This window comes from Petromyzon marinus, chromosome 12, assembly GCF_048934315.1.
Source record: "Petromyzon marinus isolate PM22_M1 ecotype Great Lakes invasive population chromosome 12, UKy_Petmar_22M1.pri1.0, whole genome shotgun sequence".
NCBI classification, from domain to species: Eukaryota; Metazoa; Chordata; class Hyperoartia; order Petromyzontiformes; family Petromyzontidae; genus Petromyzon; species Petromyzon marinus.
The window spans coordinates 11,732,339-11,750,698 of record NC_133678.1 but is presented as its reverse complement, the minus strand read 5'-3'; positions in this window follow the sequence as shown (position 1 = coordinate 11,750,698).

Genomic DNA, 18,360 nt, shown 5'->3' with positions numbered 1-18,360 from the left:
GAGCGCCATATCAAAGAGCGTGAGCATCTGTGTATAATTAAAATCGCTTGGCTCTTGCCCGGCTGCCAGTGCTGATAACAAAGTCCACATTTAACCTGAAAATCACTCAAAGCCGCCGACAGATACCCACTCACCGCGCGTGCGCTTACACAAACTGGCCACTAGGGGGAAGACAGAGAGGGCCTTGCGTTGTCCATTCAGCGCACACAGCTTGGCAGTGAATGTAGTAAAATCGTATAAACTAAACGAAACTTTTTTTTTAATCAGGTAAGGCCCACTGAGCTATATAGCTCTTTTTTCAGAAGCGATCTGGCCACACATGGTAGCTCAAAGAAGTGGCTCATTGTGTGGACATTTCTAGCAGCGAAATACTCAAAACGCGTGATGTTCATTCTTAATGTGTAGGGGAAAGACTAGAGGACCCGGAGAAAAATCCATGCGACCACGGGGATTTTGTGCAAACTCTAAATCTACAAGCGTCAGGGTCGGGATCGAACCCATGCACTCCTATATACTAGGCGAGGTAGTTAATATCTCTGCACCTTGGCAGCCCACGGACTAGCGATGGACACTACGACCACAACTAGAGATGGGCACATTCTCAAAATTCAGAGATTGGAGTCACAATTAGATTATTATCATCGATCGTGTGAGCATGCAAACTCCACATACACAGCGGGCGTCGCGTCAGGGTTGGAACCCAACCCACAGTCATCATCGTCATCATCATCAGCCACGGTCTCTATCCACTGCCACGTGAATGCCTCCTCAGTTGTCGCTATCCTTCACGGTCTCGCGATGTGACTGACAATCGGTCCGTCTAACAATCCGTCCTCCACGTGCAGCACCCCTCTCTTCAGCTCTGTGTCGGTGGCCTCGCTCTCCTTTGGCTGCTGCTCTGCTACCAGTCTCGTCCAATGGCCATCAGCCCTTCTCGTGCCGTGACCTGCCCCAAGCCCACTTTCCTTCAAAATCCGATATGTCCCTAAGGGGCAATCCATAAATGACGTCACGCGATTTTGGACGATTTTTGACCCCCCCCTCCCGCCTCGTCACACGGCATCACAAAAAGTCAGGACCCCCTCCCCCTCAAATATGACGTCACAAAGCTCTCTCCCCCCCCCAAAAAAAATTGCTTCAAATCGCTTTAAACTATTGTCATTGTAGTGCGTATTTAATGTGGCGCTGCACTCTGCTGTTGTAGGAGAAAACATTTATTAAAAAGTCTATTTAATTAAGTAGAACGTGTTGTCTATATTTATTTAAAGTTGCGCATTTTGACGTGACGTCAACCCCCCCCCCCCCTCGTCACACATCGTCACAAATGTCTGAACCCGCCCCCCCCCGCAGGTGCGTGACGTCATTTATGGAGGACCCCCTAACGTGCGTTCTCCGATCCATCGTGCACCCCTTTGTGTCTCAGAGTTACTCCAAGCGGATGTGACGTGTCTCTCCATGCTTCGGCACGCATTTGTCAGCATCTGTTCCATTTCGTTTTTGTCTTTGACGATATTTTTGTCCATCCGTGTTCATGCGCTGATTAAAAATGTCCTTCTTTTGCCCCTGTAATCTAAAATTGTTTCTGGTGCCTCTTGCTGCTGTCGTTTTTTTATATTTGCACAGTTTTATTTATTTATTCGCGTAGTAGTTCGTTTACGACCATTAAACACCTCGTTTGTTGTGAAATATTATTTAAGGACTCGTTCGATGCAATGTTGACGGTTTTTGTAGCGTGATTGTTGTTCTTGTTATTACTGCTGCTCCTTATGCTGTACTCACGCAGCACCACGGATCTCCCGTGTGAAAGAGCCGGGCAACTGGCTGAACGGCACCGTCATCCGTGGGACAAATCAAAGTAAACACATTCCTGCGGAGGGAGCTGGTAGGAACGTTGGGTTGCTCGGTCAATGGCCAGGGTCAACGGCGGCACCACGTGGTGTATTCCGCACAATATGCCCGACTGTGAGGGCGGGCACAAGCCGGCGTGAGTAGGTGAAACGTTGAGTTTTATAAGGGCACCACGGGGTGACCAGCCCCTCCCCACCCAGCCCCACCCCCCGCCCAGCCCCACCCCCCACCCAGCCCCACCCTACCCACCCAGCCCCTCCCCACCCTCCCCTCTCCACCCAGCCCCGCCCCTCCCATTTTTGTATGCACGACGGACGGACAGAATAATCCCCTGTAGGCTGCTGGTGTAACCAGGAGGTTCCTAGACAGTATAAGCTCTGAATAAATGGCAATGCTGCTTTTCACTCTGAAGATCAGTTTTACAAAAGCGCTCCGAGATTCTCCGGTCCGCCTCTCTGTCATCATTCCGATGCTGGTGTGTGCCTTCAGTAAAATTTGCTGGCGTGCCTCTAAATTGAAAACTCATTTAATTAGAACTGCTGTTTCGCAAATGAGTTTGTTGTTCCCCCCCCCCCCGCACCTCCGATTAGCAACGGTTGGCTATGTACGGTGCGAAAGAAGTTCTACACACATACATTCATTCATTCAGTAAGCGCCCTGGTCATGTACCGACTCTCTTGAGTCTCTCAGTTGTGCCCCTCCGACAGATGTCTTCGATTGAAAATTTGACTTTTTTGTGTGCTTACCTTTCCAAATCCATATTTTGCAGGATGCAAAATGATCAGTATTTTTATTATATGAATAAAGTAACATTTATTAAGTAAAATGTGTGCGTTATATTAGTGGCGCACATATCAAGAAGAATATCAGATACATGTTTGGAAAGCCACTTAGTTAAATCTTTCATTAGTCTAGTAATTGATTAATTATGCAATCAATTATTTAACAGACCAGCGGCAAAATACTTTTGGATGAAGGCCTCCCTGTGACACTGACAGCCCTGGGGGCTGTTTCGACCATACTTGACCATGCTGGTCAATGCGGGTTGCTGAAGGTGGTGGTTGTGGAGAGATTTTAGCCGTGGCCAGAAATAGCCAGGTGACTGGGTTTATAGCGCAAGTTGCTAATCACCGACTATCACTCAATCCCAAAGCCACATATTCTCAACAATAATATCCAATAATGTTGACTACACCCTCTGCATTCGCTCTGATGTCATTTTGTTGAGTCTGTTATGCATTTATTGTATCAATTGTATTCTGTATCTGCGTGCATGAGTTTGTATTTTTTTAAAATCTTAATTACTCTCTGCAGCATCTTGAGCCGCTTATCAATAAATCAATCAGCATTTACTTGATACACGGAAAGTTCCATTTAGCCAGTTACCCATATAGTTTGCAGGGGAGATCCGTGGTGTATCAGCACCGAGCAAGAACAACAACGGCATACCTTGAAACGTAACAATCTAAAGTTATGAGTGTCAATGGAGTGTAGATTGAATTGCCACTGTTTGTGACAATTCAATGTACATGTCTCCATTTCACAAATATTAGTCGAAATTCCACATTGCTACGGCAGAGACACTTTTATCCACAGATCAACAACTGTTGACTTCTCACAAAGTGGTACTTAATTTATTAACCCCAGAGAGATGATGAGTTGAATTTACCCCTGACCAGGATTTTAATTCACAACCTTCCCAATGTCAATTGGTGCTGTGAGCACACCAATATTCAAAGGGATATACAATGAGCGGACCTTTGATTATCTCTGCAAATTAAAACTAAATTTTACGTATTCTTAGCTCTTTCGGTAAAGTCACGTTGAAGGGAAACAATAAAATAATAAAATATATCAATTTTTTGTGTTATATATTTGTATTGTTTTATATATATATTTATTTTATTGTTTCCCTTCAACGTGACTTTACCGAAAGAGCAAAGAATATGAATTACTGCAGTCACGAAAGCTTTAAATCTAAATTTAAATTTTACGTGTTTTTTTTTACCTCCATCAGCCTATGAACTTTCCAGACCAATGCATCAGTGGTTCAACAATCTTCACTCTGCTAATGAGACCCAAGAGGGCGAAACTGATAGAGTTTGCTTGTTTGTATTAAATCCTCTGGTTCACATAGAGATCTGGAAAGTCAATAGTCTGATCGGCAAAAAATGTAATATTTACGTGGATAGACAAGTGTGGGAACATTTTTTTGATAACCTATTTTCACATGCATAATTCGGAACGGCAACTCATTGCAGTGACAAGATCCGTGGTTTAGATGGAGTGCTCTTGCCTATAACATCTTGAAGCTCACGCAGCATACATCTGGGCACCGCGGTGATGAGATGTTAGCTGTATACAGGAGGTCGTGGGTTCTATACGTGTCAACCCATACGGTTTACCCGTATTCTTGTACAAGGAAATTGAGTTTTCAAGGTCCATACGGCGTGCGGCCGTTTCAACACGGTGAAGAAAAATATTTCAACAAAAATTATATTTGTTTGTGTTTCTCCCTCGTGATGCGACTTTGTATGATGAACGTTGAAATTTATAAGGGGCACGGAGTGACCAATAAGGTCTAAATTGGTCTGCAATAAGGTAGAGGGCACTGGTAAGGGATTGACAAGACATGGGGTTCGATCCCGACCCTGAGGATGCCTGTACATTGCGTTTGCATGTTCTTCCCGTGTCCGTGTGGATTTTTTCTGCGTCCTCTGGGATTTCCCTCAACATATTCTTGGTTCTTTCGGTAAAGTCACGTAGATAAAAAAAAAAAAAAAATTTCAAAAATAAATAAAAATATTATTTAAAAAAATCTAATTTAAAATAAAATAAAAGCAACAAAAAAAACCCCACGACGTTTCGATCGCAACACAAGCGGTCTTCATCCCTCAACATTTAGAATCGCCATTCGTTTAGAGTATTTGACTGCCATAAAGTTCCACGTGATAAGACGTTTCCATGAGCTGTAATCTGTGGCCAGGTCGCTTCTGAAAAAAAGAGCTATATAGCTCAGCGGGCATTATCTGGTCAAATAAGAGAGTAGTTAGTCGTTCGAATAAAAACACTGCAACTGACTCAATTTACATTGCGTACAGCAACCTCCATCCCCTACTGCTAAAACAGAATCAGAATATTTATTTAAACTGGAAGAATCCGATGAGCTATGGAGCTCTTTTTTTCACAGACGTCCGGTATAACATTGGCAGGACCCTCTTTGAAAGAGCCTTGCGAACTCAGTGAGGCTTGCTTGGGATATTAGTAAAGCGTCAAGCCTCACTCTGGTCACGAGATCCAAACCCGTGAATAAGAGGGAAAAAAAAACATCGCTCAAGAGTTTTTTCTTGTTTAAATAAATCCTGCTGGATAATATTGGCCTGGAAAGCCTACCGCCCGCTGTGTGTGTGTATATATATAGTACCGTACCTTAATTAACCGCACTGTACTTAATCCTACTGCCCGACGTCACACGCAATTGGGACCTCTCTACTGCCCGGCCACCGCCGTCACCTCCTTCCCCAGCCTCGTGCTCCTCTCTCCCCGTGCCGTCCCAGAGCCTCTTTAAACAATGAGACGACAATTGACAACTGGGGGGGGGGGGCGGGGGGACAACGACGCAATGAATCGCGTTGTTATTAGAGAGGGAGACGCCGCAGAAAGTCGTGGCTCCGTTGTCTTTTCCCTCTGTGACGTGGATGATGACGACGATGACAACACGTGGTCGCTGTCAACAAGCTGACCAGGCCACCAGCGCATTGAGGGAGCCTCTGTGTGTGTGTGTGGTTTTTTTTTGCGGGACGATTTGACGGTGCCAATTAGTATCCAGCAGCGTTGGTTACCAGCCAATTGTTGGGGACCCCAAAAAGCCAGACACTTCAATTTTGTCTGGTGCGTTGCTCGGCGACAAACATGATACGTTGAACAAGCTATGATCGTATAGTTGCGTGAACTAATGCAGGCAATTGGCTGATTACTATTCTAATTATGTTGGCATCTTATTACCTGTGATGAACTCATGGTGGTTACATATTTGTATCAGGGAGTTGCATTGCCAGGTGGGAGGGGGGCAGTGGGGGCCTTAGAGCTACCGTGAGCCCTTGGCTATAGTTTTGAAAAATGATGAAAAATTATAATTGGCTTTACGCTTTCTGGCAATAAAAAAGGAGCTGTTAAGATTTTAAAATACGGTAGATCATCGATTATCCGGCGACTTCGGGGGGTGGGGGGGGGGGTAATTGAGGGGGGCGCCGGATTGCAAAAGATGGCAAATAGCATCATTATTATTGCACATTCTTGCATGCCATTATGTTTTTCGATGTTGTGCATGTGTTTTATTTCGTGTTTAAAATGTGTTTACTCTATGAAATTGTCGTAAATAAACATACAGGTAGACAAAAAAAAGACTTTTAAAATGACCTATTTTCTGCACCGTACTAACCACTCCAATCTCGAAGATGATGTGCGTACTATGCTCTTGTTTCAACACAACCATGTTTGTCGATCACCGGACTTATGCGGCCTCATATCGAATTACACGCACTTTTTGCCAGATCGCACTATGCATATATATTATGTTTTTAGGAACTTAGTTATTTAGTAATTGAAAATGTATTTACATGCAGCATTTTCATTGTTTTACATTGCTGTATGTAGTTTATAATGTGCCGTATGTAATATTTCATCCATAATAGAGGTTTGTTTGGGTTAGATCGCGTAAATATATAAATGTTGTGTCGTTAAAACCCGCCACCACCCGACACGGCCAACTAGTAAGGGTTGTCTCGTAAACAGAACGTGGCCAATTCGTCACTAGTACAGCACACCGGTGTGTTGGAGAGCCAAGCCACAACATTTACAATCTGAGTACGACGTTTCGCAGGTAATTACAACTAGCTTCATCAGGCGACAGGCAGATGTGTGGAGAAGTCGAACTGTTTCGTTCCTTATATAGAGACGTGGATGTGGTGACCACCCTTCTGCGCTCTTGCGTAAAGTGGGTGGGGGGTTCATGATATTTCACGATGAATCAAGCGTAGCTACTTTTTTTTATTCATCACCTACCTGGTTACAGCCCTTTGGAGCGGTTTCGCCGGGATCGGCCCGGGACCGCCGGATAATGTTGGAAGCATCCGGATAATCGCGCAGCAGCTGGATAATCGATGATCAACTAATGCTAGATACCCGTTTGCGATGCATCAAGTCCGCACGTGCTTGCGGCAAAAAACGTCCAAACAAACACGCCGCCGACGCTTGTGCTTTGCTTGCTGAAACACACGCACAACAAACAAACAAACAAAAAAAGACACGCGCAAAACGCAAAAGGAGCGGACGCCCGCGACGTTAAAATGTCGTGCGTTCACGCCCTCGCTCTCGCGTTCCGGCAACCGTGCCGGTGTCGAGCCACTCGGCCCAAGACGCAGCACGGGGCCAGAGGGAAGCACAGACCACCTGGCCACAACTTGTGCGGCCTTCGGCCAGCTTTGGCCGCGCCGTTCCGTGACAACGCGCTGACCTTTAAATCGCTGTCGATCACGCCTCAAACAATTCCCCTTCCCGGTCTTCCTCTTTCCCGTGCGCCCGTTCTCTGCGTCCCTGCATCGTGCGCGTCTCACGATGCTGTTCTCGGCCGTACGCTCGAGGTGTTATACCCCAACCACGTCAATCATCGCCTTGCCATTATGTCCTCTATCGCTGATAGTCCCCGTTCATCTCGTTCCTGACCTCTTCCTTTTTTAAATATATATAGAAGCGCTTTGTTTCATTATTTGTTGTCGATCTTGAAAGGGGGGGGGGGGGAACACACAATATAGATCTGAGCATTGGTAGTGGTGAGCTGTGGTGAGCCCTGTAAACGATAGGGTTTGGGTTTTTGTTGTTTTCGTGAAAATGCGCCGAGTGTCTTTGGATGGATGAACATAGGGACGGACGTATGTAGGCTTTCCAGTGATCGCCTGGTGGGTTCGATCGCGACCCGGACTCCTGTATATTTGGAGTGTGCATGTCTCTCTCTCTCTCTCTCCGTGGCCGTGTGGATTTTTATCCAGGTCCTTCGATTTGCCCCTCCACATGGAGAATCAACGTGCGTTTAGGGTATTTTTGGCTGCTACATTGAGGGAAAAAAGTATTTGATCCCCTGCTGATTTTGTACGTTTGCCCACTGACAAAGAAATGATCAGTCTATAATTTTAATAGTAGGTTTATTTGAACAGTGAGAGACAGAATAACAACAACAACAAAATCCAGAAAAAACGCCAAAAATTTAATAAATTGATTTGCATTTTAATGAGGGAAATAAGTATTTGACCCCTCTGCAAAACATGACTTAGTACTTGGTGGCAAAACCCTTGTTAACAATCACAAAGGTCAGACGTTTCTTGTAGTTGGCCACCAGGTTTGCACACATCTCAGGAGGGATTTTGTCCCACTCTTCTTTGCATATCTTCTCCAAGTCATTAGGGTTTCGAGGCTGACGTTTGGCAAATCGAACCTTCAGCTCTCTCCACAGATTTTCTATGGGATTAAGGTCTGGAGACTGGCTAGGCCACTCCAGGACCTTAATGTGCTTCTTCTTAAACCACTCCTTTGTTGCCTTGGCCGTGTGTTTTTGGGTCAATGTCATGCTGGAATACCCATCCACGACCCATTTTCAATGCCCTGGCTGAGGGAAGGAGGTTCTCACCCAAGATTTGACGGTACATGGCCCCGTCCATCGTCCCTTTGATGCGGTGAAGTTGTCCTGTCCCCTAGGCAAAAAACCACCCCCAAAGCATAATGTTTCCACCTCCATGTTTGACGGTGGGGATGGTGTTCTTGGGGTCATAGGCAGCATTCCTCCTCCAAACACGGCGAGTTGAGTTGATGCCAAAGAGCTCCATTTTGGTCTCATCTGACCACAACACTTTCACCCAGTTGTCCTCTGAATCATTCAGATGTTCATTGGCAAACTTAAGACGGGAATGTATATGTGCTTTCTTGAGCATGGGGACCTTGCGGGCGCGGCAGGATTTCAGTCCTTCACGGCGTAGTGTGTTACCAATTGTTTTTTTGGTGACTATGGTCCCAGCTGCCTTGAGATCATTGACAAGATCCTCCCGTGTAGTTCTGGGCTGATTCCTCACCGTTCTCATGATCATTGCAACTCCACGAGGTGAGATCTTGCATGGAGACCCAGGCCGAGGAGATTGACAGTTCTTTTGTGTTTCTTCCATTTGCGAATAATCGCACTAACTGTTGTCACCTTCTCACCAAGCTGTTTGTAAATGGTCTTGTAGCCCATTACAGCCTTGTGTAGGTCTACAATCTTGTCCCTGACATCCTTGGAGAGCTCTTTGTTCTTGGCCATGGTGGAGAGTTTGTAATCTGATTGATTGCTTCTGTGGACAGGTGTCTTTTATACAGGTAACAAGGTGAGATTAGGAGCACTCTCTTTAAGTGTGCTCCTAATCTCAGCTCGTTACCTGTATAAAAGACACCTGGGAGCCAGAAATCTTTCTGACTGAGAGGGGGTCAAATACTTATTTCCCTCATTAAAATGCAAATCAATTTATAACATTTTTGGCATGCGTTTTTCTGGATTTTTGTTGTTGTTACTCTGTCTCTCACTATTCAAATAAACCTACCATTAAAATTATAGACTGATAATTTCTTTGTCAGTAGGCAAACGTACAAAATCAGCAGGGGATCAAATACTTTTTTCCCTCACTGTATAAAAAAATGTTGATGTGATAAGCCGCTTAATTCAGCTATCAGTTGTGGCCAGGTCGCTTCTGAAAAAGATATATAGCTCACGTGGTCCTTACCTGGTAAAATAAAACAAAAAATTGCGTAGTTTTAGTTTAAAGCTTCAGCTCGCCATTTGATCAAGTGTTTGAGGGCAGATGACATTTCGTGCCAATTGGTCCGTGATCTTGGGTCCACTAGTAGAGCTTCCGCCGCTCCTTGTTGTTGCAGAAGTTCACGGTTCGAATTCCAGCGGCCGCCCTGGTTAATGCTGCGAGTGTAGCGATCATTAAAAATTCCATGCGCCGTCTGCTTCACAGTGACGTCAAGGTCCCGTGACGTCATTCCCAAGAGCGGCCCATCGCATGGCGGCGTCACGGTCCAAATTTGCCACATTTTTTGCGCGCAAACACTAAATGTTTGCGCCCAAATAAGACTCAATTGGAGTATACATCGCGATAATCGCCCCCTCTCTGCGAGAATTTAGCAGGACCCAAATTACCGTTGCTCAAGTGAGGCCTTCTTGGTTAAACGAGCCTAAAAATACAATTAACATTTCAACTGCCTGAAAGGGAAGACACCACCTCTCTGAGTTGTGTTCTTATGCGGGGAAAATACATATGGCTTTGTTTCTTATGTGTAATGGTAACTTCCTGGTTCTTTTGAAAACCCAGTGAGGAAGGATGTACAAGGAGCGGATTTGGAGTGCCCGTCTAATGCTGTACAGGACACAATGCATGCATGCATGTGTGTTGAACTTCTTTCGCACCGTACGTAGCCAAATGTGCCAATCGGAGACGAGGAACTTCATTTTTCAAACCAGCCTCTTCTTCATGGACGATCGGACGAAAAACATGAATTTCCTTGCTCAAAGACATAACAAAGTACAGAGCGTACGGTCGTTGCTGTGTGATCAACATTGATTTCAGGCCATGGAACGCGTCCGGAGAGGTTCATCGACCGGGGAGATGGAACGAATAAACCAGTTAAGGGTGCAGGTCCTGGGTGGATTCATCCATCGCAGCGTCGTTAAGAGGCGGCGGCTTGTAGAGGCCTGCATCGAGCAGTGGATCGACCATGGCTGACGATGACAGCGCACAAAAGGGTTGGCACCAAGTTGTGGGTGAGGGAGGTCGACTGCGGTGGGTCCCGAGGTAGTCCTGTGCCATCATCTTCCAGGGATGTTCGCTCACACAGCGCAAGGGGTCTTCTGCTGGCTGCGTGACTTCCAAGGACGTCTCTTTGAGCTCGTCTGACCTCACCCAACGGCAGGAGGTCATCAACCAATTGCGTTTAAACCACCACGCCTCGCCATAGCTTCCTTTCCCGGTGTGAGATCCCATTAGTTGTTGCAGAGTCAACACCCCCCCCCCTCCCAAAGCTCCGCATGACAAAAATACAAAGATCCCCCGTATAGGCGAAACAGACAGCAGGGGCAAGTGCTGTTAGCGAGCACCTACGAAGGCCGGCACGGCACGCGAAGGGGAGTGGGTGGCCAGCACCACGCCCGGACGCCTTTGTCTCCCCAGTGGCGATGTTTATTACACACCGCACCAGGTGCTCATTTTAGGCAGAGTCGACCTGGAGGAGGCCCACGACCGGTTCAGACATTCGCCACGGATGTTGGCGACCGTTAGCAGGAATCGAACTCCGGGGGAGGGGGCGCGTTCGTAGGGCGGCGCGCTAACCGTCGCACCATCGCTCCCCACATGATACATCTGGGATAGAGACACGCATAACAACAACAACTAAAGCCAAAACGATTCGTTAATATATGAGAATGAAATTCCGTTCGTGCGACAAACCCCTGAAACCAACACACGGAGAGGGTCAAACGGACCCGTTACTTGAAACGCAGCCCGCCACGCACACAAATGCCACGAGGGGCGAAACGTAAAACGACCGTGTGTGTCTGTGTGCGTTTTTCTTTTGTCCCCCGGCGAACATGAATTTTGTCGGAATCCTCGCCTTCGTTGTTATTATTATTATTATTGGGATGGCAATTCAGCCTTACCCCGAGCGTGTACCGTACAGTGCGAGGCACGATTTGAGTCGTGGTCATTGACCGTGCGTTGCTAAAACGCAGCTGTAATGCAACTTAAGCACCACCGCCGCCGCCGCCGCCGCCACCACCACCTTGCGTGCCTGGAATGGCATTTTGCCGTGGAGCGTGCGGCGTGGGCTTGTTACTCCTGCAATGCCCCGGGGCGGCGAGCGCGCTCGTGTGCGCGTGCGTGCGGGCGCGCGCGCGCGCGTCTGTGCGCGTCCGTGCGTGCGTGCGTGCCACTGTGGGGAGCGGTGGCGCAGCGGTTAGCGCGCTGCGCTACGAACCCCGGCGACCCGGGGTTCGATCACGGTCCCACGGCCACCAATACCGGTGACGATTATATCTGCACCGGGTCTGGGCCTCCCCTAGGTTGACTCAGCCTCGAATGTGTACCTGGTTTGCGGTGTGTAATCATCGCCACTCGGGAGACAAAAGGTGGACGGGCGTGGTGGTGGCCACCCACCCCCTCGTGTGCCACAGTGCCGGCCTTCATAGGCGCTACTCGCTAACAGCACTTGCCCCAACAGTCTGTTAAGGCTATACAGGAGGCTCTTTGTCTCGGTGCGTGCGTGCCTGTGGTGGGGATGGCTTGTGTTCGCTTGCGTGCGTGCGAATGAATATGTGAGTGGCGGTGGTTGGATATGTTGTGTATCTGCAGTGTCTGCGAATGTCGTATCGGTGGGTGGGGTGGGAGAGTGGTGGCCCACGGTGGCTGGCCAAGCACGCAGCAGCACTACCACTGCGACACGTTCCCGATCATAGCCACCGGGGTTCAACTCCCAGTCGCGGATTTGAACAATGGAAGAGCGCGTGGCAAGTTGGCATCTGAAACCTTGCACCCTGGGTCACTCTCCCGGTGTCGCTCAGACGTAAACAAGTACCTTGCGCAACGTGTAAACATCAGCGCCGTGAAGACAAAGTTGGCCAGGTGTTGCGCTGGCAACAGCAACCCCCATTGTATTGCTGTGCTGGCTCTGAATAAGAGGTTCTTGCTGGTGGCGCGGGTCCCGTCACCTTGTGATGCCGAGAGATATTTGTGTCTGACTGTGCGCGTGTGTGTTTTTTTTTGCGTTGGGTCTGCAGTGCCACTTTGCTCCAGAGAGTGGTGGTTGCGTGAAACATGAACGCATTACAGTCTAGAATAGAGTTCTTCACTGATTTTCAGAGGTGGTGGTGGGGGGAGGGGAGGCACATTCGCTAATAAAGACATCGTCAGTGTGAGGGCCGCACACATTTGAAACCATCGGGGGGTTTGACAGCAGCAAGATGATGATGATGATGGTGAAACCTCTTATTATGGATGATATTGGTCGCGAAAGCCTACGTGTTAAACTGATTATGTGGGGGGTGTTTTTACCATTTGTGTCTTGTCTGGGGGCCGCTCTTGAGAGGCCGCACTAAAGGCCACCAGGGGGCCGTCAATGGCTCGCGGGCCTTGCAATGAAGAACACTGGGCTAGAATATATATTTACATGTATAATCATATGTAATTCAATAATAACAGCTATTTGTGTGTGTGTTTTTACAGCATGTACTTGACGTTACAATTGACGTTAAAAAATTATTTACAAATAGCGCAATTTTTGGGCACTACAGAGTTGGATAACACGAATGATGATGATGATGATGATATTGTACTATCAATAAAACTATTTTAAAAAAATAAACTCTAAGCTATTTTTATTTTACCAGGTAAGGCCCACTGAGCAATATAGCTCATTTTTTTCTAAGCGACCCAGCCACAAATGATAGCCCAACGGAATCGGCTAATCACGCGAACATTTATATCAGCCAAATACTCTGAACGCACGTTTCTAAACGTGCAGGGAGAACCCGAAGGATCCGGAGAAAAATCCACACAACCACGGGAAGAACATGCAAACTGCACACACACACACAGCAGGCGTCGGAGTCGAGATCGAACCCACGACCTCCTGCACGATAGGCGACGCAGTTAACATCTCCTAGCCATCGTTCGTCTCGTAAAGCCTCACGAGTCTTCAGACCCTGCACTGTGATGGGGGTTGTTTTTTTTTTTTACCACTTCCATTCTAGAGTGTTCGGCGGCGGGAAACCGGAGTGCCCGGAGAAAACTCACCCTCTCAAGGGGTGACGACAACACTCAAAACAACGGCCACAGACGCCGACAATGCCTCCAACCCACTGTCTGTGCTGCCATCTCCGTGGGGTTTAAAGCTTCACAATTCTCTGCGTGATCCACCAATTCTCACCCCCCCCCCCAAAAAAAGTGCTGGATCACGAGGGAGTGTGCACCATCACCACCACCGCATCATCCAAACGTTGAGTTCGCATCCCGCTTACGACCACCAACATCAGTGATAGCGAATATCTGAACCAGTCCCGGTCCTCCCCTAGGTCGACTCAGCCTCAAATGAGTACCTGGCGTGTTAACACCGCCACTGGGGAGACAAAGGCGGTCGGGCGTGGTGCTGGCCACCCACCCCCTCGTGTACCGTTCCGGCCTTCATAGGTGCTCGCTAACAGCACTTGCCCCTACAGTCTGTTAAGGCTACACGGGGGAACTTTGTCTTTGTCCATAAAGGGTGGTGCGTTTCGTGTGTGCCGTGAGTGCACGGAGTCTTGCAAGGTTCCCTTGCCTCCCCTGCGAAGGGGGAGGTCGAGGAGCTTCTGCGACGCTTTCGCCTGTGCGCGTGGTGGTGGTGGTGGGGGGTGTTTCTCTCCATTTAATTGTGTAGTCATGCGCGTAAGTGACAGGATGATGTATGCACGGCGCTTGTGTTGTGGGCTGCGTGTGCTCGAGTTTTAGGGGAGCGACCAAACAGCGGTTGGGGGAAGATATTCGGAGCCGGTCTGCGACAAGCAGCGAGGTCGACTCAACCTTAAATTGAGTCACTTGTGCGGTGAGCGAACACGTCAGTGCCGGGGGAGACAAAGGCGGCCGCGTGTGAGGCTTGAGCACCTTTCGTAGGTGCTCGCTAACGGCACTTGCCCCTACAGTCTGTCAAGGCTACACGGGGGAACTTTGTCTTTGGTGCGTGCGGAAGCAACAGTGACCTTCTCTGATCCTATGGCTTTGTCTTCGTGAAGAGCAGTCCTATCCGCTATATTATACTCTCCGCTCATGCTGCAATATGAACTTCACGTACGATCTTAATCAAATATATTCCACAGATTAAGAGGATGTTTCGCACCGCTGTAAGTTGTAGAATTTAACTCTACCGGATCATCATCTTACGGCAAAGAAGCATCATCATCCTCAGTCGTATATCGTCCGATATTAAGAAGCCACTCGGGCTATGCATTTCTAAATCTAAATTGAAAACTCATTTCTGCAGGATTGCATTTTGTGTGTTTAGTGTGTTGTCCTTCCCCCGCACCTCCGATTTGCACGGTTGGCTACGCACGGTGCGAAAGAAGTTAAACATACTGTACATGTAACTAACGTCATCATACCGGACATTCCTCGAAAAATAACACGAGACGAACGTGGACTCAAAAAGGCAAGAGCATGGGTTCCAGAGCTCTCGTACCCATGCCGTTGGTGCCGATAGAGCTTCGTGGTGGACGTGAGTGAGTGTGCACGTGCGCGCGTGAGTACGTGTGTGTGTATGGATGGGCAATGCTGTCGTGGACAGTGCTGAGGAGGGGGGCAATTCCGAATGGCCTCGCCCCTCATGGCGTCTGTGACCACCACAGCAGCTAAATGGGGGCACTGGACGGGTGCGAGGGGCTGGTAACCCCTCCACCTTCAATACATTACCACTAAACCACGAACAAAAAAATTTAATTAACAAGCTTGTGCCGGAGGCCCCGGGGGGACAGGCGTCTATGACGTCTCCTGGCCAAACCCCAATTGGCGGAGCCAGGGGATTGAATCTTTACCCTCGGGACTCCTCCAGAAACAACAAAAAACCACTACGGATGGCCACGTGGAATGTTCGAATGCTCACTGCGGAGGAGAGGCTGTCACTCCTCTGTCGGGAGCTGGACCGGTACAGCCTGGATCTATGTGGCTTTCAGGAGGTCCGGTGGACCGGCTTTGGCTCCTGCAACCATGAGGGGTGGACAGTCCTGTAATCGGGGCAGGAGACTGCCAAACAATAGGGAGTGGCTATACTTCTGAACAAAACAATGAAGGGGGTTTGGGAGCGTGGTGGTGAGGTGTGGGAAGCTGTAAGCCCCAGGCTACTTTGGGCTCGCCTTCCCGTCAACCGGAGGCAAGGAGTGGTGGTCGTGGTTACTTATGCCCCCACCAAAGACGAACATCCGTGGAGGGATGCAGGCAAGGCCGATGAGTCAGATGCCTTCTATGACCTCCTGTCATAGGTGCTGGCTAAAGTGGCCCATCGGGATAGAGTCATCTTGTTGGGTTGACTTCAATGCCCGAGTTGGTCATGATGCTGGCACCTGGTCTGGAGTGATTGGAAGGCATGGCCCAGTTCAGCTCAATATCAACGGTTGGAGGCTGCTAGATTTTTGTGCAGCCCATGGGCTTGTAATTACCAACACGCTGTTCCGGCATCGGCGCATCCACACAACATCATGGACACATGCCGGGTCCAAGCAAGAACATCTGCTGGACTACATAGTGATGGACCAGCGGATGCGAACCCATATCCTTGACACCAGGACCTACCGTGGAGCTGATCTGCCCTCGGACCATCGACTTGTCATCTGTAAGATGTGCCTGCCATTCTTCCACTCCGGTGGTGGGTGTACACCCAGGACCCCATTCCAACCATCAGCTAGCTGAGACCAGGTGGCCTGGTCTCAGCTAGCTGATGCAAGTTGCAAGCGAGAATTTCATCATCGCTTGCGGCTGGGGTTAGCATCGTCCCCCACTCCTCCTGATGTCGAGGGTAAATGGTCGAGGTTTAGGACTGTGACTCATGCAGCTGCAATGGCTGATTTAGGTACGCGATCCAGACCTCCCCAGAGACCCTGGCTGACAGAGGAGGTGTTAAGGATGGTTGAGAAAAAGCGACAGGCCCACTCTAATCGTCTACAGCATCCCACGTCAGAGAATGAGGAGGCATACCGCAGCCTACGCTCGGAGGTTCGGAGAGCTGTGAGGCGCTGCAAGGATGGGTGGTGGTCGCGGGTTGCTGAGGAGATGGAGTCTGCCACAATGGCCCGCGATTACAATCCCTATTTAACTCCATCAAAAAAGTAACCTGCAGCGCCACACCTATTATCATCATTAAGGGAAAGAACGGTGATCCAATCTCCGACCCCCAGGAACCGGTTTGCAGATTTGCTGAGCATTTCTGTGAGGTCCTGAGGCAGGGGGAATCCCTCAGCCTGGAAAACATCATGTGACAAAGTGGAGATGACCCTGCTGAGGCTGCGGTGCCTCAAATATTGGAGGAGGAAGTCACCCCCTGTGAGTGGCTGGCTGAGGTGCCATCCGTTGAAGAAGTACTGAAGGCGATCCAGAGTCTGAGACCAGGAAAGGCACCGGGCAGAGATGATCTCTCAAGCGAAATGCTGAGGGAGGGTGGCATTTGTGCGCAGACTGCCCTACATGACATCATAACAACAGTCTGGGCCACTGGACGGGTTTCGCAGGATCGGAAGGATGCCCTGGTGGTCCCCCTCTTTAGAAGGGGGACCGCACAGTCCGTAACAACTTCAGGGGCATCTCACTCCTCAATGTGCCGGGAAAGGTCCTGGCAAGGATTATTCAACATCGCCTTGCTAGGCACGCTGAGGAAAGGCTTACGGAGCCCCAATGCGGTTTCAGGAAAGGGCGGTCCTGCACAGATGCCATATTTTCTGTCCGTCTGCTACAGAAGAGGTGTATGGAATTCCAACAAGACCTACATCTCTGCTTTATTGACCTGGTCAAGGCCTATGATACCATCAGTAGGCCTGGGCTCTGGGTTGTTCTTCGTGCTTTCGGAGACCCTGACCCTCTGCTCACGCTCATTAAGGACCTTCACGATGGTGAGCAGGCCCGGGTAAAACTACCTGGCCGGGAGTCAGAGCCATTCCCTGTACACCTTGGGGTGCAACAGGGATGTACTCTGGCTCCAACATTATTTAACATCTATTTCGACCACGTAGCTTGTGAAGCTTTCAGTAGCTCTACTGGAGGAATTTCCATCTGGTACAGATACAATGGGGGGCTGATCGATGCTCGGGTCCGGTTAAGGGATGGCTCCCTATTGGTCAACCACGTTATGTATGCCGACGACCTGGTAATTGCGCTCACTCAGAGTAGGAGCTGGAGGTGCTGCTGCTGAAACTGGAGTGTGCCACTAAGAGGTGGGGCCTTACCATCAGCCCCACCAAAACGAACAGCAGAGGTCTCACTCCGAATCAGTCTAGCGGCAATATCTTTTCATCGGTTGCGTAACGCTGTGTGGAAGCTACCTGGCCTGTCGCTCCGCACTAAGCTTCAGGTCTTCTCGGCCACAGTCATTCCCTCCTTTCTCTACGCTTGCGAAACGTGGACCCCCCCTAATGGAATATCTTCGCCGGTTAGAAACATTTAGGCAGGCCTGCCTACGATCAGTCCTTAGTTTAACCAGGCTGGATTGTGTGAGAAGCTCACAAATTCTCGAAAGATCTGCACAAAGTCTCATTGTTGAGCTCCTCCGGCAGGCAAGGCTGCGTTGGCTGGGCCATGTAGCCCGCATGCCCAGCCACCGCATGCCGAAACAGCTTTTGTTCGGCCGGATCGAGGGGGCTAAGCGGGCGCGGCACGGGCTAGAGAAGAGATGGAGTGATGTGGTACAGGAGGACGTGGAGCTGAGTGG